Raw genomic sequence first — 25,227 nt, 5'->3', positions numbered from 1 at the left:
GCCGTGGTGGGGGAGTGTGTGATGGTGTCGTCGGGATTGGGGAGGAGGGAAGGGGCGGTGGCGGTAGGTATGGCACATACTCAGCACATACTCAGGGTATTTATTAAGAAAAATACGCCAATAATGCTACGGAGAGGCATCGCAGGGACAGAGCTTTCTTGCAAGCTCTGTCCATGCATGCCATAATTGATACATCCAGATGCAGATGGTGATAAATTGGCCCCTAAGCATCAGCATTGTAACCATTAGTTGCTAAAGCCTATGATTTACAAGAGATATTAATTTATCAGTTGCCAGTCGAGATGCGTACATGGGCCCTCATTCCGAGTTGTTCGCTCGCAAGCTGCTTTTAGCAGCATTGCACACGCTAAGCTGCCGCCTACTGGGAGTGAATCTTAGCTTATCAAAATTGCGAACGAAAGATTCGCAATATTGCGAAAAGACTTCTCTGTGAAGTTTCTGAGTAGCTCGAGACTTACTCTTCCAGTGCGATCAGTTCAGTACTTTGCGTTCCTGGTTTGACGTCACAAACACACCCAGCGTTCGCCCAGACACTCCTCCGTTTCTCCGGCCACTCCCGCGTTTTTCCCAGAAACGGTAGCTTTTTTTCACACACTCCCATAAAACGGCCAGTTTCCGCCCAGAAACACCCACTTCCTGTCAATCACATTACGATCACCAGAACGAAGAAAAAACCTCGTAATGCCGTGAGTAAAATACCTAACTGCATAGCAAATTTACTTGGCGCAGTCGCACTGCGGACATTGCGCATGCGCATTAGCGACTAATCGCTCCGTTGCGAGAAAAAAATAACGAGCGAACAACTCGGAATGACCACCATTATTCCTTATAGGTTTAAGCAAATATATAGAACTGAACAAAATTTGTTGATCTGGAAATTTTCTTTGTGAAGTTTGTGATCATGGGATAAATTGGGAGGTTATTAAACTATACTGGATGCTTACTCCAATGATCACAGGGGTTAAATATGGCCCACAGGCTGGGGGCGTGGCTTGACACAGCATGGTGTGGGCAGCTTCCTGCCAGAGCTCCTGCTAATATCCTGATCTATCTCCTGTTTCCCTGTTTCCACAGAAGGCTGAAAATTTCTGCAAGACTGCAGTACCCCCCTCTGCTCCTGCTGTGTGAATTTGGGGATCCTCTGTGCCAAGAGTCCTAACTTACTGGCTGGTGAAGTCTGTGACTAGATCCTGAGGCTGACTCTGCTCTTAGTGTGGCTGTTGCTCCTTCTGCAGCTCTGCCCTCACTCAGTTGCTGGGGCCAGTGTGCTCTGCAGAGGTTTTGGTGGCAGTATCCCGTGGATTTCTGTGCCCTGTCTCCAGCTTTGTCATAATGTGCGAAATCTACCACAACTCTGTAGCTGGTGAGCTGGATAGCTTTGCTTCTATGTCCTTTTATCCTGATTCAGTGCAGCAGCTCTCAGGGACCCTTAGTGAGACTTTATCTGCACCACTTACTATTACACTACAGCAGGTGCTTACCGCTGTGGGTACTTCCGAGCAACGAATTACTAACAGACTGGAGGAGCTGAGGGATGACCTTACGCATATTCACCGTGAACTACGGCTGGCGATGGTGATCCTCCAGCGGCCTCTGTTTCTTTAGTGGTGATTCCATGGTCCCATGTGAAGATTCAATCTGCAGTCACACAGAGTTACTTATCCGATGAAGAGGGAGAATGGCGACGTAACTTCCTCCAGTTTGCTGGCAGTCCGGGAGAGGGAATGGCTTTCCGCTCTAATATTTATTTGGAACAGTGGTTCGGTGTAACCCGCGGATGGAGGTATTTGTCCCTAATCTGGTTTTCTTCAGCTGCCACTTGTCCCTATATGTTTATTTTGACACAGATGTGTGTGACGGCTGATGGCCCAGTTTATCCTTCTGCCCACTCTCAAGGGACTCTCATTTGGCTGGATTACTTTGTTCCAGGGTGGACTCATCCTCCAGACTGATTTTGCTCACCTTAGGACTGGGAACCATTTCATTGGCTGCTGAGACCCTTACTGTGCTCTGTTCTGTATACTAATTCTCGTTAGCTACTGCGTAATTTCATATTGTTTGTACATCCTTTCAAAGCTCCAGTTGTATTATACTGCTATTCTTGTGCTCATTCTAAATAATTATTTACATACAACTAATTATTTTCCAGGAGAATTCTGATATAATGTTTAAGGCCATTTATTTAGTGTTATTGTCACTTATATAGACATTCGTCTGTTTTCCGGCTCAGTGGGGTAAATTTACTAACATGGGAGTTCTATTTAAGATGGGATGTTGCCCGTAGCAACCAATCAGAACCTACTTCTCATTTATCTAGCACCTTCTAGAAGATAAAATCTGAAATCTGATTGGTTGCTATTGGCAACATCTCATCTTAAATAGAACTCCCATTTTAGTAAATTTACCCCAGTGTATCTAAACCTACTGTATGTGCATTTTTCACTATTTTGCAGGAGCAACTTCCCATATATATGTTGTGGTCATTTATTTTAATGCCGCAGCCACTTCTATTTATAATATGTCTATTTGTATTATTATCTTGGTATTTGCATAATACTTTACTGTTCTATGGGTATAACCTGCTCTATTTAGTTTATGGTCTTTTATTTAATTACCATTGTCGTTTACAGTATATCGTGTGCTTATCCTGTAGCTACAGTTTTGTTGTTCTGCTATCCTCGTGCTCATTATAGCTAAATATTTGCATGCAACACTTTCCAAGAGAATCCTGTTTTAACTGGTGTATGGCCATTTATTTAATGTTACATCGATATTATGTCTGTTTACCAGCTCCTTGTATCTAAGAACGTGTCCACTTTACCATTTTGTGGGAGAAGCTTACCATATTTAGTCTGTGGTCGCTTGTTTTAGTTCCACAGCCATTTATATTTATATTCTGTCTTAAAGCTCAGCTACCTCAGTATTTGCATACTACTTTACTATTCTGCGGGCAGGGCCGGCAAGAGAAATCTTGGGGCCCGGTACACCAATTTCTCCGGGGCCCCCCACCCTGCCTTGACTTCCCCCCCCCCTTATAAAGCACAAAGTCGCTGTAAAAAAATTATATATATATATATATATATATATATATATATATACACACACACACACATATACTGTATATATATATATATATATATATATATAAAATATACAGTATATATATTATAATTTATACATATATATACACACATATATATATATATATGGTCCTTGTATGGGCGGCATACAAGGACCATATACACAGATGCAGATCTGAGGGGAGGGCACCGGAGCAAGGTGAACGGAAGTCCGGAGTGCCAGGGACATTTTTTGTATATATATATATATATATATATATACACATAGAACTCACCATACACACATTTATATAGAATAATATGGCAGTACCTTGACATAGTATACAGTATGACGGGCTGTGAGGGTGCCATCCAGGCACGTAGGGAGCAGGGTTGGACAGAGGTAGTGCTGCGGGCAGCTGCTATAAGGAGCCCTGACTCACACAGTCAGTGTAGCCTGAGTTTGCTGCTCTGCTGCCTGGCTCTTCAGCGGCAGCGGCAGCAGATCGTCAGACAGGGACGGGGCGGCAGAGAGGCATGCCGCAATCATAATGAAGGCAACAAAGCGAAGACCAACCAGACCAAGCAAGTGATGGGGACAGGGCCAGTGCTAGGGTGTTCGGCGCCCCCCTGCAAACTATAAATTTGCGCCCTCCCATATTCCTTTGGCGCGCACCGGGAAAAGGGGTGTGGTCTCACAAGTAAGGGGCATAGCCACACAATAGTACCCCCATTCAAAATTACGCCACAATGTAGCACAATCTTATTCATCTTATACGTAACGCCCCACAAGTAGTAGTAGCGTCCTTATATGTAATGCACCCCAGTAGTAGTAGCATCCCTATGCATAATGCCCCCCCAGTAGTAGTAGCATCCTTATACATAGTGCACACCCAGTAGTAGGAGTGTCCTTATACGTAAGGCCCCCCAAGTAGTAGTAGTATTGTTATATGTAATGCCCCCCAAGTAATAGTAGCATCCTATACATAATGCCCCCCCCAAGTAGTAGTATCGTCCTCATACGTAATGACCCCCCTAGTAGTAGCGTTGTTACACGTAATGGCCCCCCCATTAGTAGCGTTGTTACACGTAATGGCCCCCCCATTAGTAGCGACGTTACACGTAATGCCCCCCCTGTAGTAGTAGCGTCCTTAAAGCACACATAAACGCACACAGACATACCACACACACACACAGACACAATACACACACACTTCCCTCTCACCCTTCACTTACCTAAGCCAGTCTCCCTCTGAGTCTGTACACTATAGCAGCCTGGTCTGTGTAGCTCCGCCCCCTTCCGTCCCGTTTAGCTCCGCCCTTCCGTCCCGTGTAGCTCCGCCCCCTTTTGTCCCATACACAGCGCTGTCCTGTCACACAGGTGAGGGGAGGGGAGCGGAGGGAAGAGGATTTTAATGCTACAAGCGCCGCTGCCAGTGCCTGTCATACAGGCACAGCAGCAGCAGTGGGGACAGGACGGCGCAGCAGGGAAGGAATGCAGAGCAAGGGGAGCGCCTCTCCGTCCCAGCGCCTCCCTGCACTGCATCCCTTCGCTGAGCAGGTAGCGCCGGGCCTGCATGGGGCCCCCCTGAAGCTCGGGGCCCGGGAGGGTTGTCCCCTTTGACCCCCCCTGTCGCCGGGCCTGTCTGCGGGTATAACCCGCTCCACTTAGTTTATGGCCATTTATTTTAGCTGCCCCTGTCAATTATACAGTATACTTATCCTGTGTTATGGGGTTGGGGGGTGGGGGGATGTTAGGCATTTAGGTGTAGTGTAGTCAAGGATGGGGTTCTTATGGGGATCCAGGTATGCCTAGGTTGGGGTTAGGTTATACAGGGTGGGGGGTTCTTGGGAGGTTTGCTTTGGGTGTCTATTTTATTTTGTGTATTTGTTTGGTTTGTAGGTTAGGGCATATTGGGTGGGGGGGAATGTGAGGCTTTTTGTTTTGATATTCTGATGGATGAGTTTTTTTATCTTTTCATTTATGGTATGTCACCTATATGCCCCATTATAAATCTGGTTCTCTCATATGTACACCCGAATTAAGCTATCAGTGTTTGATTTGGGGTATTCTGTATGTCATTGTTTTTAATATATCCTGCTATTTTTCCATTTCTCATGTCCGATGGCTTGGTGGCTGATCTTTATTTTGTCATTTATACACTGTTTATGCCTTCCTGTATTATTCCTCATGTTTGCCTTACCAATCATATGCCTCTTTAATGTCTGGGTGTAACTTTTTACATTTCCAATAAAAATGACACAATTAAAAAAAATAAATATGGCCCACAGGCCAGATGCAGCCACAAAGGCATTTGGGTCCAGCCCAGTAGATCCTGCAGTCCCTGTGCTGGTATTGCTGCCGATACAGCATGCAGTGATCAAAATAAACTACAGTTCCCAACAGCCTTTGTGCTGGGAGCTAAACAGCCAAATACACAGATCTCTCGGAGGGTGGAGTCACAAGAGTCTGGTGAGGGCTTTGAAGGAGGCTGAAGTCAATGCTGCTGCTTCCTGGGTGCAGCAGCTGTGATTGACGCAGCACTGCCTATCCCCGGGCATCTGCAGCCAGCACATTGTTATATACATCTCTGCATGTATGTTTATATGTGCTACCTGGCTCCCCCCTGCAAAGTGTGGTGTGAGGGGCTGCATCCGCCACTGGCATGGTCATCATCAGGACGGAACTGCCGGGCCGTGACTTCTGTCAGTACCTGACAGGTGCCCAGTGGCGTAACACATGGAGCTGGAGGAGGAGCAGCAAGGTCATGTGGCTGAAGGTCACCATGGTCCACCCTCCCAAAGCTGCTGGGAGGGTGGACCATGGTCAGATGGTGTAATGGTTAGCATTACTGCCTCACAGCACTGCGGTCATGGGTTCGATTCCCACCATGGCCCTAACTTTGCAGAATTTGTATACTCTCCCCGTACTTGCGTGGGTTTCCTACGGGTACTCCGGTTTCCTCCCACAATCCAAAAATATACTGGTAGGTTAATTGGCTTCCAACAAAAAAAAAAATTAACCCTAGTGTGAATGCGTCTTTGTGTATATGTGATAGGGAATATACATTGTAAGCTCCACTGGGGCAGGGACTGATGTGAATGGACAAATATTCTCTGTAAAGCGCTGCGGAATATGTGTGCGCTATATAAATAACTGGTAATAAATAATAAATAATATATACATGCATACATGCAATGTCAAAGTAGAGTAGTGCGACCTATGCTGCAGACACCAAAGGCCTCATCGGGCACTCCGGAAGTTCGAGAAGGGTGGGGCGGCTGCCTATTTTTTTTTTTTTTTTCAAGCCTGGGCTCCACAATTTCTGCTGGCCACTGGTAATGTGTACAGTGCAAGCTAAAAGAAGAGCAGAGACCTGAACTGGAGAACAGAGTCAAGGAGGTAAAGTGGGAGTTGAGGGAGAGCTGTAATCTAAACTCTGAAGCTAAAAAATGAGGATGCTAGATGCTATTCAGTATTTTACAAGTGGTATGTATATGTATATATATATATCCATGGGGGTCCTGCACTCACGTCCGTAAATAATCAGCTGTGGGGTGCACCCAGTAGAATCCACACAATCTTGGTAGATCAACGTATATAGAAGTAATTCCAGTTTCCTGGGGGGCACTCTCCTTTAAACATCATCACATGAAGCTTCTTTAATCCATAAAGGCTTTATTTGGTCACATAATTGGCTTTATTCAGTCGACGTTTCGGCTCTACAAGTGGAGCCTTTCTCAAGACAAGCCTTATAAATAATTTTATGTTGAAAATAGTCACAACTAGAGTAAATATAACTCAAAAAAATAGCAACAATATAGCACTGAGGATGGATCCGTGGTTACTCCAATATAGTTAACTTCACACAATAGAAATATCCTGGATGACTATCCAAATAGTGGCACTTTGCACAGTGGAGCCTCCCTAAGGATCACGAATCAACATCCAGTCAGCCTCCTTAGGGAGGCTCCACTGTGCAAAGTGCCACTATTTGGATAGTCATCCAGGATATTTCTATTGTGTGAAGTTAACTATATTGGAGTAACCACGGATCCATCCTCAGTGCTATATTGTTGCTATTTTTTTGAGTTATATTTACTCTAGTTGTGACTATTTTCAACATAAAATTATTTATAAGGCTTGTCTTGAGAAAGGCTCCACTTGTAGAGCCGAAACGTCGACTGAATAAAGCCAATTATGTGACCAAATAAAGCCTTTATGGATTAAAGAAGCTTCATGTGATGATGTTTAAAGGAGAGTGCCCCCCAGGAAACTGGAATTACTTCTATATATATATATATATATATTGCTTGATAAAGTTGTACTCGCAAAGTTCATCACATCTACATCAGCTGGGGCGCATACATCCATGGATTTACCTGCTCCCTACAATAATCAAAAAGAGCTAGGAAAGCAATCGCCAGTGTTGTTTATAACAAAAAAAGTGTTTATCAGACCTCACATCGCCAACAGATACAGGGTTGATATTTCAGTCCCAGTCTGGACCAATTGTGATCTTGACAGCTATACAACTGGTCTTGAAAAAAGGTCCCCGATAAGTAACATGATGAATCTGCCCCTTAGTCTATAATTTCCTTTAATTTTCCTTGCACTTGATAAATGTTACTTCAAAGCTGTTTGGTTGCCATGGGCAACTTCTCCACTGGTTCACTTCTCCACTCTTTTCACTGCATGAATAGACTCCATAGTAACAGGGGTGTATCTTGATGTGCTCTCCTTGCCAATACGTGGGTTAGGTTGATTCTATTCTATTGGGGTCAGCAGCACCACTGGTCCAAGTGGGCCTCATGGATTTGTGTCTCTGGAAGCTGATGATGGGGAATGCATTATCTGAGCGGCGGTCTCCAGACCGTCAGCCACTATACCGACGTCGGAATCCTGCCCGGTGGAAAGCCCGACATGGCATGCCGACCAGTGGTGAAAGTAGAAATATTTTCTTAATGGTACTGAGTGCCGAAAAAATGGGAATGGTCATGTGTTGTGAGGGAGCGTGGCCACATCCTACTAGTGGTAGTGGCTACATGACACTAGCGGCGTGGCCACACGACAGCCCCCTTTTTTTTTTTTATCTGGAGGCAAGGCTAATAATATATAGTAATGCCTCCAGTATAATAGAAATATATAGTGATATCTCCAGCATAATAGAAATATATAGTAATGCCATCCAATTTAATAACAATATATAGTAATGCCTCCATTATAACAGAAAAATACAGCCACTGTCTCACTCCCAGTAACCCTGACAAAGTGGGAGGAGCCGTCATGCTGCCAAGCACCATAGTCTTGTTGCTTTGTGGCACATTATAATTGTAGTAATGACATAGTGTGTGGCAGGTGGTACTGAGTACCCGCTGCCAAATTCTTATGGGTACTCCGTACCCGAGCGTACCCGCATACTTGCACCGCTGATGCCGACTGACAGGGATTATTTCCACTATTGGGTGTCCACAACATCCATGGAGTAGGAATAGAACCTGCAGCGAGCGCAGCAAGCTTGCAAGGGGCTTCGTTGCGATCATTTACCCACCCCCGCCGGCAATCTAAACACCGGGATCCCGGCGTCGGTATGGTGACCAGCAGTATCCCAACCGCCGGTCACCCATACCTAACCCGTTGATGGTTATACTGCCAGTAGGACCATTCTTTCCTCATAACCATACTTTTTCTTTTTAACTAATATCATTATTATTTTTTCTGTTATGTAGCGTAAGGAGGCCCTCCGTTGGTCAGTACTGTTCTAGCATCTATATATTGTGCCATCTGAACTTGTTTGACACAGTTTATTAAGGTTTTCACATGATATACCACCTAAAAATATTTATCTCTTAACCTGCATAAATAGCATCACCACATTAACTGTACAGTACACTGAGATAAATTATGAATTATTTCTAATTTCTTAGTATATGAAAATGTTGTGTGTATCTGTCTCTGCCTAATCTTGGAAAATGTTATTAATTTAAATAGTAGTAAAACATTGCTTGCTTTTTCCTGGAGCTTTACATGAATAGGGTATTATGTTCTTTGTTTAAACCTTTTAACATTATAACAATTCTCTACTTTATGACCTCTAGAGATCATTTTCTGGCCCAGATTGTAATGTCTTAAATATATATTAAATTATTCTATCTTGAGAAATAAAAAAAGTAAAGTAAATTGTGTTTACAGTATATGCAGGGCCAGCGCTACTCAGGAAAGCAGGGAGGAGCCAGGCTTGGAGAGGTGCTCTCCCCGCTCTTCTACTCTTCTGCAATCCGCTGATGCTGCCGGCTGTCGCAGCGCCTGTCACACTGTATGACAGACAGGCAGCAGTGGGAGTCCCTGCATCTCACTCTTTCACTGTGGTGCCGAGTCTCTCCCCTGATCATGTGACAGGGTACACAAAGAGCATGTGCCGAGCTTTGATTGGAGGAGCTCGGCACATGCTGATTAGAAGAGCCCCTGATTGGAGGAGATTGTCACATGTTCCTCTGACCCCTGGAAAACTGAGGAAGTCACAGCATGGTCTCCATCTGTGAGTATTCAGCTTGCCGCCTCTGTCTCCACAGTTCATGCTCCAAGTCTCTATAGCTCCTGTCAGAAGCGTCACCAGGTGTGGTGACACCCGGTGCGCACTCTGTTTTACTACCCCCCCACACACAAGAGGGGCGTGGCTTAATTTAAAAGGGGCATTACGTCGTGGATCTTCTCTTCTACACTCCGGGGGCGTGTCCCGCTTCTCCAGAGATGCTGTCTGCCCAGGAGACTGGGCAGCGTGCAGTGCCAGCTCCTTTTCTGTGACAGGAGCCGAGTGCAACAGAGGATTAATACACTGCAGCACTCGGCTCCTGCCACCGCAGAAGAGCCGGCACTTTGGTGTCACCCCTTCTAAGGGTGACACCTGGGTGTGGGCCGCATCCCCCGCACCTGCCTTCTGACACCATTGGCTCCTGTCTATCTCTGCCACTGTCTCTATGCAGCTTCTATATCTCTCTGACGTCTACATGTTTCATTCTGTTACATTATATTTTCTGCCCAGCATCTGTTCCCTCTCTCTGCCCATCATCTGTCCCACCCCCTTCTCCCCAGCACCTGTCCCCTTCTTCAGCATCTATCCCCATCTCTCCCCAGCATCTGTCCCCCTCTCTCCCCAGCATCTATCTCCCCCTCTTTCCAGCATCTGTCTCCCCCCCCCCTCTCTCTCTGCCCAGCATCTGCCCCTCTTTTCTGGCCAGCATGTCTCCTCTCTCTCTCTCTCTCTCTCTCTCTCTCTGCCTATCATCTGCCAACTCTCCCCCTGCCCAGCATCTGCCCTCTCTTTCTGCCCAGCATCTGTCCACCCCTTTCTGCCCACCATCTTCCACCCCTCTCTCTCCAGCATCTATCTCCCCCTCTTTCCAGCATCTGTCTCCCCACCTCTCTCTCTCTGCCCAGCATCTGCCCCTCTTTTCTGGCCAGCATCTGACTCCTCTCTCTCTCTCTCTGTCTCTCTGCCCCCTCTCCCCCTGCACAGCATCTGCCCTCTCTTTCTGCCCAGCATCTGTCCACCCCTTTCTGCCCACCATCTTCCACCCCTCTCTCTCCAGCATATGCCTCCCCCTCTTTCCAGCATCTGTCTCCCCACCTCTCTCTGCCCAGCATCTGCCCCTCTTTTCTGGCCAGCATCTGTCTCCTCTCTTTCTCTCTGTCTCTCTGCCCTCTCTCCCCCTGCACAGCATCTGCCCTCTCTTTCTGCCCAGCATCTGTCCACCCCTTTCTGCCCACCATCTTCCACCCCTCTCTCCAGCATATGCCTCCCCCTCTTTCCAGCATCTGTCTCCCCACCTCTCTCTCTCTGCCCAGCATCTGCCCCTCTTTTCTGGCCAGCATCTGTCTCCTCTCTCTCTCTCTCTCTCTCTCTCTCTCTCTTTCTGTCTCTCTGCCCCTCTCCCCCTTCACAGCACCTGCCCTCTCTTTCTGCCCAGCATCTGTCCACCCCTTTCTGCCCACCATCTTCCACCCCTCTCTCTCCAGCATATGCCTCCCCCTCTTTCCAGCATCTGTCTCCCCACCTCTCTTTCTCTCTGCCCAGCATCTGCCCCTCTTTTCTGGCCAGCATCTGTCTCCTCTCTCTCTCTCTGTCTCTCTGCCCCTCTCCCCCTGCACAGCATCTGCCCTCTCTTTCTGCCCAGCATCTGTCCACCCCTTTCTCCCCACCATCTGCCACCCCCCTCTCCCCAGCATATGTCCCCTCTCTCTCCCCAGCATGTCTCCCCCTCTCTCTCTTTCCAGCATCTGTCTCCCCTCTCTCTCTCTCTCTCTCTCTCTCTCTCTCTGCCCAGCATCTTCCTCTCCTCACTGTCCACCAACTGTTTCCCCTCTATCTCTGCTCATCATCTGCCCCCTCTCCCTCTGCCTAGCATCTGCCCCCCCATCTTTCTGCCCAGCATCTGTCTCTCCCCTTCTCTCAGCCCAGCATCTGCCACCATCTCTCTCTGTCCAGCATCTGTCTTCTACATGTTTATTTCTGTCTCTTTATATTCTGTACCCACCATCTGTGTCCCCTGCCCAGAATCCCCCACCACTCTGCACAGCATTGTGTCTATAAGTGGCACTACTACTGTGGGTATTATGTCGAAGGGGTACTACTACTGTGAACATTGTGTATAAAGGGCACTACTGTAGGCATTGTGTACAAGGTGCATTACTGTGTGGTGTAACACGTATAAGGGGTACTACTTTGTATGTAACATGAATAAGGGGCACTACTGTGTGATATAATGTGAATAAGGACAACAAGGGGCACTACTGTGTTTCATAAGATGAATAAGGGTAACTACTATGTGGTATAATAAGAATTGGGCAATATGTGTGGTGTAATGTGAATAAGATTGTGCTGCTGTCTGGTGTAATTTGAATTTGGGGTACTATTGTGTGGTCACGCCTCTTCCTTGTGAGACCACACACCGTATTTGTGATCTGTCCCTTTATTAAATATTGGTGGAAGGGAGCAAATTTATAGCTTTCAGGGGGTGCCAAACACCATAGCACCGACAGTGTTTCTAAGTCATCCTTAGGTTCAGTTATGTAGGGAGTGACCGAATTTGCTCTTGTTTGTCCACATATTTTATGATTGAAAGCCACATAAACTGAAGCTAGTCCTGGGCCACCAACCTGAGGCACCATTGCAAGTGCCACGATTCCCTATACCCACCCCCCCCCCCCCCCCACCCCCATTGTGACTCAGCACCAGTTTGGGAACTACTGGTGTAGGTATTACATTTTTAGGATATAATTTGTTCCGAATAAAGTAATAATCTACAAAAACACAGAAAAAAAGACTATAATTTCTCTAAATCCAGCACTAGTGATGCATTTTTATTTTTATTTTTGTTTATTAAATCCTATGAAATAGTTGTTATGCTCCACCGGTAGATTGGGACAATCAAATCCACTAACTTAGCAGAAAGCAACAACATATGCAAATCAAATAAAATCACTACCCCAATATGGCTAAATAAATTCAAAGCTCCTCTGCCCATAGCAATAAATCAGTTTCTAGCTCACATTTATAAAGTACACTCTAGAAAATTATAAGGTAGGAGCTGATGGTATTGGGTAACTTCTCCAATTGTCCACTTCTCAACTCTATAGAAGGTTTAATACATTCCCTATATTATGTGAATTTGGTTGCAATGGTAGTCTGAAAATCATGCTATAAACACACTTAAAGGTACAGGTAGACATAAATAAAAATAAAAAAAACTGTTAGAAATATTCATATAACAAGAATATTAAAAAGTACATATTCAATCAGGCTATTAATAAAATACAATTTATTTGTAGCTATTTTTAATAGCATGGATGTTGAAATGGAGAGGAAAGGGATCGCCTTGCCATTTCTAAACATTTGACAGGGGTGCCAGTTAGCACAGGGCCAGAGCCGGATTAGGAGTGTGCCTCCCAGACTCAGGGATGGATAGTTATTATCTGTTAAGAGAGTGTCTTCAGGACTGTGGTGAGTGGCTGGAGTAATTCTGGAAAAATATTGATTATCTGGTGCCCACATAGTGACACAGGCAAATCGCCATGTTCTGGATCTGACTCCTAGGGACTTATGTAATTCCGGAGCCTGCTCGTATTTTTTAAGTGCCAATCATAAACAAAGGGTTGATTTTACATTGTATATAAGTCCAGCTTTAAAAATAGGAGGCTACCAGAGTTCCCCAACAGCCTGCAGCTCGCAGGCTATTACATAATCCCACTAGTATCTTGTATAATGTGTAATTTGCAAACAACAAATCCATTACAGATCAATAAGCTATAATTGAATTAAACCTAAATTACAAGGACAATTTATCCTAAAATATAAATATTCCTAATATAAAGACCTACTAAAAACCTTTAGAATCATAAATGTAAAAGTTCCTGCACCTTGGTAGAACTTAAAATATCTGACATACTAATTACACTTATAGTTCACTACATTTTCAGAAAAACATTTATAGAGTTACATAATATCATCTAAAATCATTTACATTTTTGAATTGTCCCTGTGGGAGATGTACTAAGCCATGGATAGAGATAAAGTGGAAAGAAACAAAAGTACCGGCCAATCAGCTTCTAACTGCCATGTTACAGCTATGTTTGAAAAATGACAGTTAGGAGCTAATTTTATCACATCTGCCCGTGTCTTTCATAAAGTTCTGTACCTACTTTGTCAGAAAGTCTTACCTACTGTACTAACCACTATATAATTGGGGTGTAGTAGGGTATGCCGGCGGCCCGGTTCCCGGTAGCCAGCATACCGGCGCCGGCATCCCAACCGCCAGCATACCGACAGCTGGGCGAGCGCAAATGAGCCCCTTGCGGGCTCGCTGCGCTCGCCACGCTGCGGGCACAGTGGCGCGCTATCTATTCTCCCTCCAGGGGGGCCGTTGACCCCCAAGAGGGAGAAAAGGTGTCGGTATGCCGGCTGTCGGGATTCCAGCACCGGTATACTGTGCGCCGGGATGCTGACAGCCGGCAAACTGAAGACCACCTGTATTTATGGTATGATTTAGTTTCTATTCTGTGAGGCACCATTTGGAGAGTTTTGGACCTGAAAACTACTGTACAGTAAATTATATCCCCCCATCCCAACCTTAAAATGTTTTTAGATTGGCTATTATGCCCAGAGCAGTTGATTTTTAAACAGATTATTTTTTATCTTAATCCTACCGTGGTCTCAGAGTATTTTCTCAGTCAATGACTGATAGACACCTAATATTAAATTGGATTTAGGGGGTTCTACCAATTACATTGCATAGAGCCCCATGCCTCAGCAGGGACCAATAGTAATAGCTGCAGTGTCACCATTAGCCCTGGTGTTCTTGTAGTATTATGGTGATATTAAGGATCCACTGTAATAGATACAAAAGCAGAGTTGGTTCCCGTTTAATTTTGCAGTGTCATTATGGAGCTGATTTATAGTTGTACACAGCATCCGATCAACTGCGTGAAGAGAGGACACTTGTGTAACCCTTAGGTTAAATCACGCTGCTGGGGACAGTGAAGATGTATCCAAGGACACAGCTACTGGCTTCAGCATGCCCAGAAAATAGGGCCTACATTTACCCGTTTTCTAGATGCTGCCTGTCGCTACCCCTGAGCAACAGCAGCATGTCAATCATGTTGCCACTACTGGGGCTCTGTGAACAACATTAAAAGACCTGATGTGCTCGCCCGACATCGGGGGGCTGAGGGTGGGGGGTTCTACTTACAAAATCTCTCTGTTTGCAGACGATGTCCTCCTATCGCTTTCCTCACCACACACTTCTTTGCCGAACCTTTTTGACCTCCTCCTTGAATATGGCCAAGTCTCGGGGTACAAAGTTAACTGGTCCAAAACGGAGGCTCTCCCCTTCCACATCCCCCCTCCCCGATTATCCCACATGCAAAGCAACTTTAAATTCACCTGGTGCGCTTCTAAAATTCGTTATCTGGGGATCTTTATTACACGCTGCTACGGAGACTTATATAAGGAAAACTTTTCGCCACTGCTCAAAAACCTTAAAGCCGACCTCCATAAATGGCAATCACTAATTATCTCCTGGCTGGGTCGCATTGTAGCTCTGAAAATGAACATTGTCCCCCGCTTACTTTATTTGTTTCAGACACTACCAGTGAAGGTTCCGGAATCTGTTTTAGCACAAGTCCACTCATGGTTGCTCCGATTTGTGTGGAGAAACAAGGTGCCTAGAATAGGCTTCTCAACTCTGCGCAAACCAGTGCAGGAAGGAGGTAGAGGTTTCCCAGACATCCGTCTATATTATTTGGCCTCCCATCTTAGCCAGGCGGTAACCTGGTTCGCCCCTACACAGACTTTACGCTGGCTTCAGCTGGAGACGGCACTTAGCCACATCCCATCTTTGTCATCCCTACTCCTATCCCCTCTTAGAACTAGATCTCCCCACCTACAATTGCACCCGGTGCTAGATTTCACCTGTCAGATCTGGGACTATTGCACGCGTCGCTTTCACTTACTGTCATCTCCGTCGGCGCTTACCCCCTTATGGGACAACCCTTCTTTCGCACCGGGTCAGTCACTGTCCCGCTCGGGTCCATGGGTGGAACGGAACATCCGCTTTGCTCTGGACATGCTCTCCGATGGAACTTGCGCTCCTCTATCGGACATCATGACGAAATTTGACTTCCCGGAGGCGAACCCTTTCACCTATTTCCAGCTGAGACATTTTGTCACGTCTTTATCAAACTCGTCCCCGTTCCAACCTCTCACCACGCTGGAGTCCTACTGTTATCACAAACCACTCGAGCGAGGAATCATCTCTCTGCTGTATTCCCTTCTCCAGACTCGGGATCAGAAGACGACCCCGGCCTTCGTACTCCAGTGGGAACGGGATCTAGGACCGGTGCCTGATGACTATGATTGGTCGGACATCTTCGCTGCGGTCGCGAAGTCCTCTATCTCAACCCTGGTAAAGGAAAACGCATATAAAATCTTATACAGGTGGTATCTTGTCCCCTCAAGACTCCACAAAATGTTTCCATCCTCATCACCCATGTGCTGGAGAGAATGCGGGGAACATGGCTCTTTCCTCCATATTTGGTGGACGTGCCCTAAAATCACAATATTCTGGGATGCAGTCGCACACCTGTTGAGTGCAGTACTCCAGACTCAAGTACAAAAAGCCCCTTGGTCCTTCCTGCTAGGCCTCCCCATTACTAACGCACCCCCAAACTCCGGTAAACTACTGACACAGATCCTAAACGCAGCTAGATGCTCAATTGCCCTTCAATGGAAACAGAGGGAGCCCCCCCCTATTAAACAGGTCATCAACAAAGTATGGTATCTCGCAAGCATGGAAAAAATTACTGCATACCTCCATAATAGATCTTTCCAGTTTCTCCTGAGTTGGGAACTATGGTTCGACTCACAGGCTCCCGCAAGTGGATTACGATCCCCCGGGAGCTCGATGGCTCTCCTGCTCTGAGTTCGGTGATCTCCTATCCTGACGAGTAGTTACAAGCTTGCCCTTAAATGTGACCTCTTCGTGTCCCTCAGGTAGCACTTTCCCTTTTTATACTAACGCCCTATACGAGGTCAGCGGATTGAGGAGGCGCACTAGCGGCGCCCCCAAACCTGGGTCTTCCCCCCCCCCCTATCCTATTCCCATCCCGTCTTGTCCCGTTCCCTCTTCTCTCTCTTCATGCTCTCTCTTTCTCTCCTTAGACTTCGTCTTTCTAATGCCATAGTTAAGTGCGTAATCTCCGGTTCCCATCCGACAGTAGGGTCTCTTTTTTCTTACCCAGAGGTATAATCCACAACTGTTTCTCGTTTTAACAAATGTATGATTAATGACTCATATGTTATCTTATTCTTCTTATTTACCTCCTTTCTTTCCTGTCGCAAGCTGGGAACCGCATGATCTTTGTTCTAAGGTTATATCTCTGTTTTTGGTTGTATTTGTTACATGACAACAGCTCACCCCACGTGTGGTGGGGAGCTGTGGTGATATTCATAACCTAAAAATTAAAATAAACAATTTAAAAAAAAAAAGACCTGATCTGCACATACACAGTGCGACTCCTGCGCATGCACAGATCAATAAACATCAGAGATTTATGTGAACATCGGAGTTCTGGAAAATCTCTGAATCTGGCCATATATCCTGTGAGAAGTGGATTCGCCCCCTGAATAAGTGATCTGCTGAGGAGAGAGTAATGCCCCCTACAGACTCGGTGGCGGATACGGCCGACGGGCGACCCGGCGGCGGGGGGGAGGTGACGGGGGAGTGAAGTTTCTTCACTCCCTGTCACCCGGCTCCATAGCAATGCATGCTAATGTAGACGAGATTGTCCATATTGGCCTGCATGCATAAGCGGCGGGGCACCAACGATGAACGAGCGCGGGGCCACGCATCATTCATCATTGGTGCCTATACACTGCACAATATGAACGAGTTTTCGTTCATTAATGAACGAGAACGTTCATATCGTGCAGTGTTATCTGCCAGTGTGTAGGACCCTTAAGAGATCTGCCAAGCAGAGAGAGAGATCTGCTAAAGAGAGAATAAGTGATCTTCTGAGGAGAGAGAGATCTGCTGAAGGGAGAATATGAGATCTGTTGTGGAGAGAATAAGATATTTCCTGAGCAGAGAATAAGAAATCTACTGAGGTGAGAATAATAGATCTGCTAAGAGATCTGATGAGGAAAGAATAGGAGATCTGCTGAGTAAAGAATCACAGATCTGCTGAGGAGAGATTAAACGATCTGCTGAGGAGAGAATAATAAGAGATCTGCTGAGCAGAAAATAAGAGATCTGCTGAGGAGAGAATAAGAGATCTGCTGAGTAGAAAATAACAGACCTGCTGAATAGAGAATACGAGATCTGCTGAGGATAGAATAAGTGATCTGCGGGGGAGAGAGAGTGTGATATCTGCTGAAGGGCGAATAAGATATCTCCTGAGCAGAGAAAAAGAAATCGGCAGAGGTGAGAAAAATAGATCTGCTTAGAAGAGAATAAGGGATCTGTTGAGGAGAGTATAACAGACCTGCTGAGGATAATTAAACAATCTGCTGAGGAGAGAATAAGAGATCTGCTCGGTAGAAAATAATAGATATGCTGAGGAGAGAGGAACAGATCTCCAGAGTAGAGAATAAAAGATCTGCTGAGAAGAGAATAAATGATCTTCTGAGTAGAAAATAATAGGTCTGCTGAGGAGATAATAATAGATCTGCTGAGGAGAGAATAAGATATCTCCCGAGCAGAGAAAAAGAAATCTGCTGAGGTGAGAAAAATAGATCAGATTAGAAGAGAATAAGGGATCTGTTGAAAAGAGAATAACAGACTTGCTAAAGATAATTGAACAATCTGCTGAGGAGATAATAAGAGATCTGCTCGGTAGAAAATAATAGATATGCTGAGGAGAGAATAACAGATCTCCTGAGTAGAGAATGAAAGATCTGCTGAGGAGAAAATAAATGATCTTCTGAGTAGAAAATAATAGGTCTGCTGAGGAAATAATAGATCTGCTGAGGAGAGAATAAGAGATCCACTGAGTAGAGAATAATAGATCTGCTGAGGGGATAATAAAGATCTGAGGAAAGAATAAGATCTGCTGAGGAGAGAATAAGAGATCTGCTGAGGAGAGAATAAGAGATCTGCTGAGTAGAGTATCCAAGTTCTGCTGAAGAGATAAATTAGAAATAGAGGGTGTGGGGAGTGAGTATGATGGAAGTAAACTGACAAATGAAGATGGAGGGGTATCTATCAATTACATGGGCCAGTCATGCCTGACATCTCTATTTGCTGTGGATGCTGCCATGATGTCTTAGAAATTTGAGGCCAAATGACTGTCTGTATCATGTAAATTTCTTACAACTACTAATCATGTATCATGGTCAAAAAGGATCACAGCGGCTGGTACTCTGCAACTCCAAGACCTCAGGGTTACATGGATGCAAAATATTCTGATTAAAAAAATTGAATTTCAAAGACAAGAATAACTTCAGTTTCCAGGTATATTAACCTAATATTTTTGCTAGCCCTAACTAAACATTGTATTGCCCTATTGTAGACAATATGTAAAAAAATCTCTCCAGTAGATGAGTCACATATGAAGAGATTGCTGTACTTGTTTTTCTAATGAGTCTGCTAGAATCTAATAGAGTCTAACAGAACGGCACTTGTTTATTTTAAAGATATTTTCACAGTGTGCCTTTTAATGTGTTTATTTCCATAATCATTAACATAGCTGTTCTTTTACATATGCAGCAAAACTGAACACAAATAACTACTGAATTTGCAATACAAATATACCTGAATTACATTTCTTGTTTAAAAAGTGTAGATTATTACTCGTAGAGGTCTGAGGAGGGCACACTGTGCTGAAAATCTCTTTGCTTAAATGAAGCACATAGTACACAGTTTGAATCTCAAAAATTTCAATATAAGCTACTAGCTGGATGTATTCAATTAAAGATGGACAATATACTTCTGTTCCTGCAGTTTTACTATCTTTATTGAATTTAATGCCATCAGTTGTTATTTAGCACATTACATCTACACTACATAACTTACTGACCTGACAAATCACTGAAGCTAAGCAGTGAAATATATAGCTGCAGTTATGTGTTTCAAGTGAGTGCGAGAACACATCACAGCACTTCTGTCTTTGTCCTAAGATGTCAGAACATTGACATAAATTCCCTATTAATCATAATATTATCAACACAGTCAGTGTGCAAAGTCCACAGTTCTTAATAATAGTGGTCATCACACCAGTGACACTTCAAAGAGTACTCATACCCCACAGGCACAGATTAAGTCTCGTTTGTTTTGGTCAAAGTGAGCAGTCATATGCTTCAAAAGGGGGCTACACTTGGAAAGGTGTTCTTTTCTGTCCTAAAGTCCAGCTATAATAAGTGGCACACTTCCTCAAATACTGTATGTTCTTTCAATGTTTCCTTGTATTTAAAGAAAAAATAGAAAGATAAAAAATATGCTTTATAAATTGTAGTTTTAACAGTGAAAAGAAATAAAACAGAAATTCTGTTCTTCCATGAACAAAAACAGTGACCCTCGTGCAGTAGAAGGCATACAGAGGAAAGCTAACACCATGTAATGTAATATTAGTTTTGCATTGTATAGCAAAGTATTCTGTTGAGGCATTTTGATTTACTAGCCACAGATCTTATCTTTCACAGCTAGCCACACAGGCTCCTGGTATTAATAGAGCTTTTTTTTAACCCTTTTAGAAACTGCAAAGAGCATTTCAGAAACATGGAAACATTTTCATGCGGAAAATAAAAATGATTATGAAAGAAAAGTAGTGATTGTTACAGTTTTTAGTTTATAGTTTCTAGCACTGCTTGCAAATTTATATCCTAAATGTATATTTGTATGTTTGTATGCTATATACAAATATTTTTATACATGTCTGTTCTCATGACTTCATCTGAACCTAAATATTTATGCACAGTAGGTTGATTTATTTAGAATACAAGAACAAAAAACAAACAACCAAAATAAATATATGTACTGTGCTAATATTTTAAAGTTTATTTTCTATAATGTTGTCTTGACGATTAACAAAATATTACAGCCTTCTTACACATGAAATGTCAATATTACAAAATATGCCGCATGAACATGTGTTGTAATTAACTCTGTTCTAAAGGCATTAGCATAGAAGTAACAAATAACTGAATCAGTTAAAACTACACAACTGCGTGATGATCTGAATTTGATTATTATAAATAATTGGCCAATATGTGATATATAGAAGTACCTTAGGTTTGACAAACTATTTTAAGCTATAGATCTGTGCAAACAATATAATATATGGTTATTAGAATTATGAAATAGGTGTGGTACATAATCATACATTATTATTATTATTATTATTATTATTATTATTATTATTAATAATAATAATAATAATAATAATAATAATAATACACTGTGGATAATATTCAGAATTTCCCTTCTAAATACAATTCATGTACATTAAAACTTTCATTAGGGTACATGAATAAATAGTAACTTATTTAATTACAAATTACAATAAATTCTGTACATGAAAATATAATACATGTCTCTCTGATAAAGACAAAACAACACCAAAACAACCTAAATAAGAAAAAAACAAGAAATTCACAAGACAGCTGGTCACACATGCATACAGTATGTATCTGGCTACAAAATAGTTTTATAGCAAGTGAAAGATAGGAAGTACAGTAGTCAAACTCACTTAAGGTGACTTCTAGTGCGCTGCGCACAGAAAGCCAGCGTGTAGAGGAGTGTCACTGAATGCTGTGTATCAGAACATAGAGCTGAACTAACAGTGCACTGGCTGTAGCATTTTTATGTGTTTCTTCATAATCTCTCATGTACAACACAAACCTCGTAAAAACAAAGCTGATTTTCACACATGAACACTATAAGGTACAGTATAGCAGTAATTCTGTGTCTTTTACCTGTTTGACTACAGAAGAGTATATAAATAAGCCTCTCTTTACAAAAATAATAAATAGGTAATATAGAATGAAGAATACTTTAAGTCGACTATGCCTGTTTTCTTGCAAGTAGATATTGCAATGTCCGTATAACCAAAAGTAAATAGTGCTTGCACATAAAGTCATAAAGTGTACTTTGCTATACTGCTTGTCTTTTACGTTTCAACACTGATCAGACGTGAAAGCACTAGTTCATTAGCAATTTCCACTTAAAAGTCACAGTTAAAAACCTATTACATTTTGTTAGATATTTTATCCCAAAACTGAACAAAAAAACGTGAAAGTACTGTATGGGGAGTTGGATTTTGTGTGCCAAAATGGAGACATGTGATCAAGTGAAACAGCTGCGTTTCCGTCTAATACCTGCGGTGAAATGCTGGACAGACTGAATCTAATTTATAAACACAATTATAAAAGAATGGAACATTGCTGAAATCATACTAGAAGAGCATAGAAAGCTGTTTAAAAATATCAAAGTCCTGAACATATAGATATTAAATGAAGAAGAAAGAAATGTTACACTCTGCGAGCAGTGCAGTTCTAGAGTGTAGAATGTATACTGTAAAGATGTATATCTTTTGCAGCAGCAGTAACCGGGATTTGCTAAGCACAGAGGTTCTCCATATAGTGCTACTAGTACATTACACAATTTTGCAGTTAGTGCTGGCCCAAGTACTATTAGATTGCACTAGTAATTAAAAAAAATAGTTACACATTAATAGTAAAATTACAAATATTATGACAGGCTTACCTTCCAAACACGTAGGAAAAGTCCCAAAATTAAAATGAAGGAAGGAAAAAAATTAGTCAATAGAAAAAGCTGATGTCCAATATGCCATTTAGGAAAAGCACAATCCAAGTGAGCACTGGCAGTAATGGAGAAGGTGCTGGATTTCAGTATCACAGGGTTCTTTGTTAGCTGTCAGTATTGTCTTGAATGGAGTAGCACTTTTTTTCCTCCTTTGAGCTGTCACTGTGCTGCCAGCTCTCTGCAGTTATTTAAGTTAACTAAAGAGGTGATCTGGATAGTAAACAAGTCCTGCTCAAACCAATGGCTTTCCACACCCTTCTGTTTATAGTAAGATGACTTGCGCTCAGAGGTCACTACCATCAACAACTCCTGTCTTTCAGTGGGTATCTAGTGTGCAGCATGTATCCTAAGGCTCTTTTTATCAAGCCACCTTCCTCAGACCCTGCTCACCGGCTGTCACAATGACGCATCTGCTTCTTATTGTTTTAGACTCCTGTAAAATGTGAATGGACTCATGTGTATTATTATTATACATTCAATCAATCAATCAATCAACCAACCAACCAACCAACCAACCAACCAACCAACCAACCAACCAACCAACCTGTAAGGGGTGTTTTAATGTATACTTGCAGATGCAGTGACTAATGAGAATTTACTTTATTATAAGAGATTTATGGGGTTTAATGGGTTTATGCAAGTTTTGGTAAAGTAAAAATAGAGGCATGCAACAAATCAAATAACAACCTCATTATGGCACGTACTACTGAATGTATGCGTTGTTTCTTTATGAGTTAACTCTTCGCATTCCGAAAGAGGCAAAACCATTATGTATACCAGTGTACAACACCAGAGAAATCTCACCTGCACTAGACATTACCTGGACATGTGTTGCTACTACTTATGCGATGTATGTGCATAAAATATACCTGATTGCTGCTTTGTAACACCATTTAGGGAATCATCTAGATTTGCTTTAAATGTTTAAAAAATATATATATAACTGAGTGTGACATCGTTTTTACTGTAGTTCACACACAGCATTAATCACAAAACCACAACATGTTACAGGAAGAAAAGGAAATACAGTATATTGTGCTTTTTGATTTCTTTAGATAAGTGTTTTTTTAAACAGACCTGAAGTTTGCTAAGAATACAATGAACATATATATTTAGTGTATCTAGACAGCTTCATTTTAGCAGAAATTACAATAACGTTATAAATTACCAAAATAAAGAATGTTTTTTTTTCCGTTTTCTTGATAACCTTTACTGTTTTAAATAAAAATAACATATTTTCTGTAAGCGTCACTGCTATTCTTATTTATCATAACATTTCAGTCTATTTGTCTTACAGTATTCAGCAACCATAAGAAATATGGATGTCTGCTGCTGGAAGCCAGAAAGCTATTATATCTTTAGCTTTTGCTGTGACAGACAGAGGACACAGGAGATTCAAGAGATGTCAAAGAGCATAGGAGGCCCAGTGCTGATTCAGAAGCCACCCAGGCAGAGAGATTAACCCATCAGTTCCCTAGCTAGTCACGTGACATCATCCTATGTGCCCCTGTCTACTCTTTAGCCGTATACTGTAAGTCACAATGCGGAACTATGCCTTAGTCATCATCTGAAGTTCAGCTGTTCATGTTTAACAATAAAACCAAAACATATGATTCATCTGTACTGGGTGATGAGCACAATACAAGTCCTCTATTGTCTTATGTAATTACAGATAACAAGAGACAGGATGAGCTACTATCTATATCAGGTGTTTAAAGGTAACCACCAAGATGGACATTAGTATGTACTATAAGTATTATGTGATCAATCTTTACAGGACATTTATACCTACTTAAATACATTTGCAAAAGGATCTCAGAATAGTTCAAAATCAGCCTGGCAGCAGAAACAATATTCATTTTCATACCCATCGTGATGGGAAGTACAATGGAGTTGTAATTCCTTTAGCACAACATATGACTAACCTAGCTTGTCAGCAGATGGATAACACAAATGTCAGATTCAGGCGCTGCTGCTACTGCTATGACAATTGCGAGCCTTGTTTTACTCTAGATGACAACATCACAAGTGTAGATATGCTGTCTCAGAGATGGTCTTCTGACAGTGGTCTAATATCACCCTGAAATCAGCAATGTCTCCTCTGGAGCACGTAAAACTCGGAGCTATAACCAGATCTGTGTGAGATTTACTCTACTAAAATTTACCTCGACACCAGCCATGAGAATGTTTAAATGGCCAGAATCTACCTGGCACCAGACTTTCCTATATGACATATTTTTTTCCCAGTTATCAGTGGTGACTGGAAGAGTATATACAAAATTCCAATGTAAAGCGTAACACACACATTTGAAATTCAGAGCTGGGGAAAAACAACCTTTCTCTTGATACGATTGTGCAGAACTAGTGTCCCAAATGCTACATTTTATATATCGCACTTTAGTCCACTATATGTTTTATTTGCACCTGTTGGTCATTCATGTAATCTGTGCGGATTAGTTATGAAATCCCAGCAGTCACAATCCCAAAAGTCAGGATGCCGACAGCAGTATCCCGACGGATCCCTATCCCTAACCGACCCTTCCCGCAGCCTAACCCTAACTGTCCCCTCCCACAGCCTAACCCTAACCACCCACCACCCCCACAGCCTAACCTTCCCCCTAGTTCCTAGCCCTAAACCTAACCGCAGTACTTACCATCAGGACTCTGACCGCCGGGATTCCACTGTCAGTATTCTGACTGCTGGGATCCTGCCCACATCTCCATCTGTGCTCAGGAGAATTTCTGATATAAAAAATGCAAATTGAATGGTCTTTTGTAATTTTTCTGTAAACTGGGTATAGACTATCATCCTTGCAGGAGCTCCTTTATAATT

At 43.0% G+C, this 25,227-nt stretch overlaps 1 protein-coding gene and 1 long non-coding RNA gene across 3 annotated transcripts in view; one reads left to right on the top strand and one right to left on the bottom strand.

Annotated features, from left to right (window-relative positions):
* Positions 1–25,227, bottom strand: part of EYA4 (EYA transcriptional coactivator and phosphatase 4) — a 470,455-nt gene that overhangs the window by 258,419 nt on the left and 186,809 nt on the right. The window lies entirely within an intron of this gene.
* LOC134909938 (uncharacterized) lies at positions 9,584–24,619 on the top strand. Of its 2 annotated transcripts, XR_010176067.1 has the most exons (3): positions 9,584–9,619; positions 23,692–23,925; positions 24,067–24,619. It is a non-coding gene; the product is annotated as an uncharacterized LOC134909938 (long non-coding RNA). The 2 variants fall into 2 exon arrangements; XR_010176068.1 differs by lacking the exon at positions 24,067–24,619 and having other exon boundaries at positions 23,692–24,011.

Source organism: Pseudophryne corroboree, chromosome 4 (assembly GCF_028390025.1).
Source record: "Pseudophryne corroboree isolate aPseCor3 chromosome 4, aPseCor3.hap2, whole genome shotgun sequence".
Lineage (NCBI taxonomy): Eukaryota > Metazoa > Chordata > Amphibia > Anura > Myobatrachidae > Pseudophryne > Pseudophryne corroboree.
The sequence above is the reverse complement of the archived record's forward strand: the minus strand, read 5'-3'. Positions and strand labels throughout refer to the sequence as shown.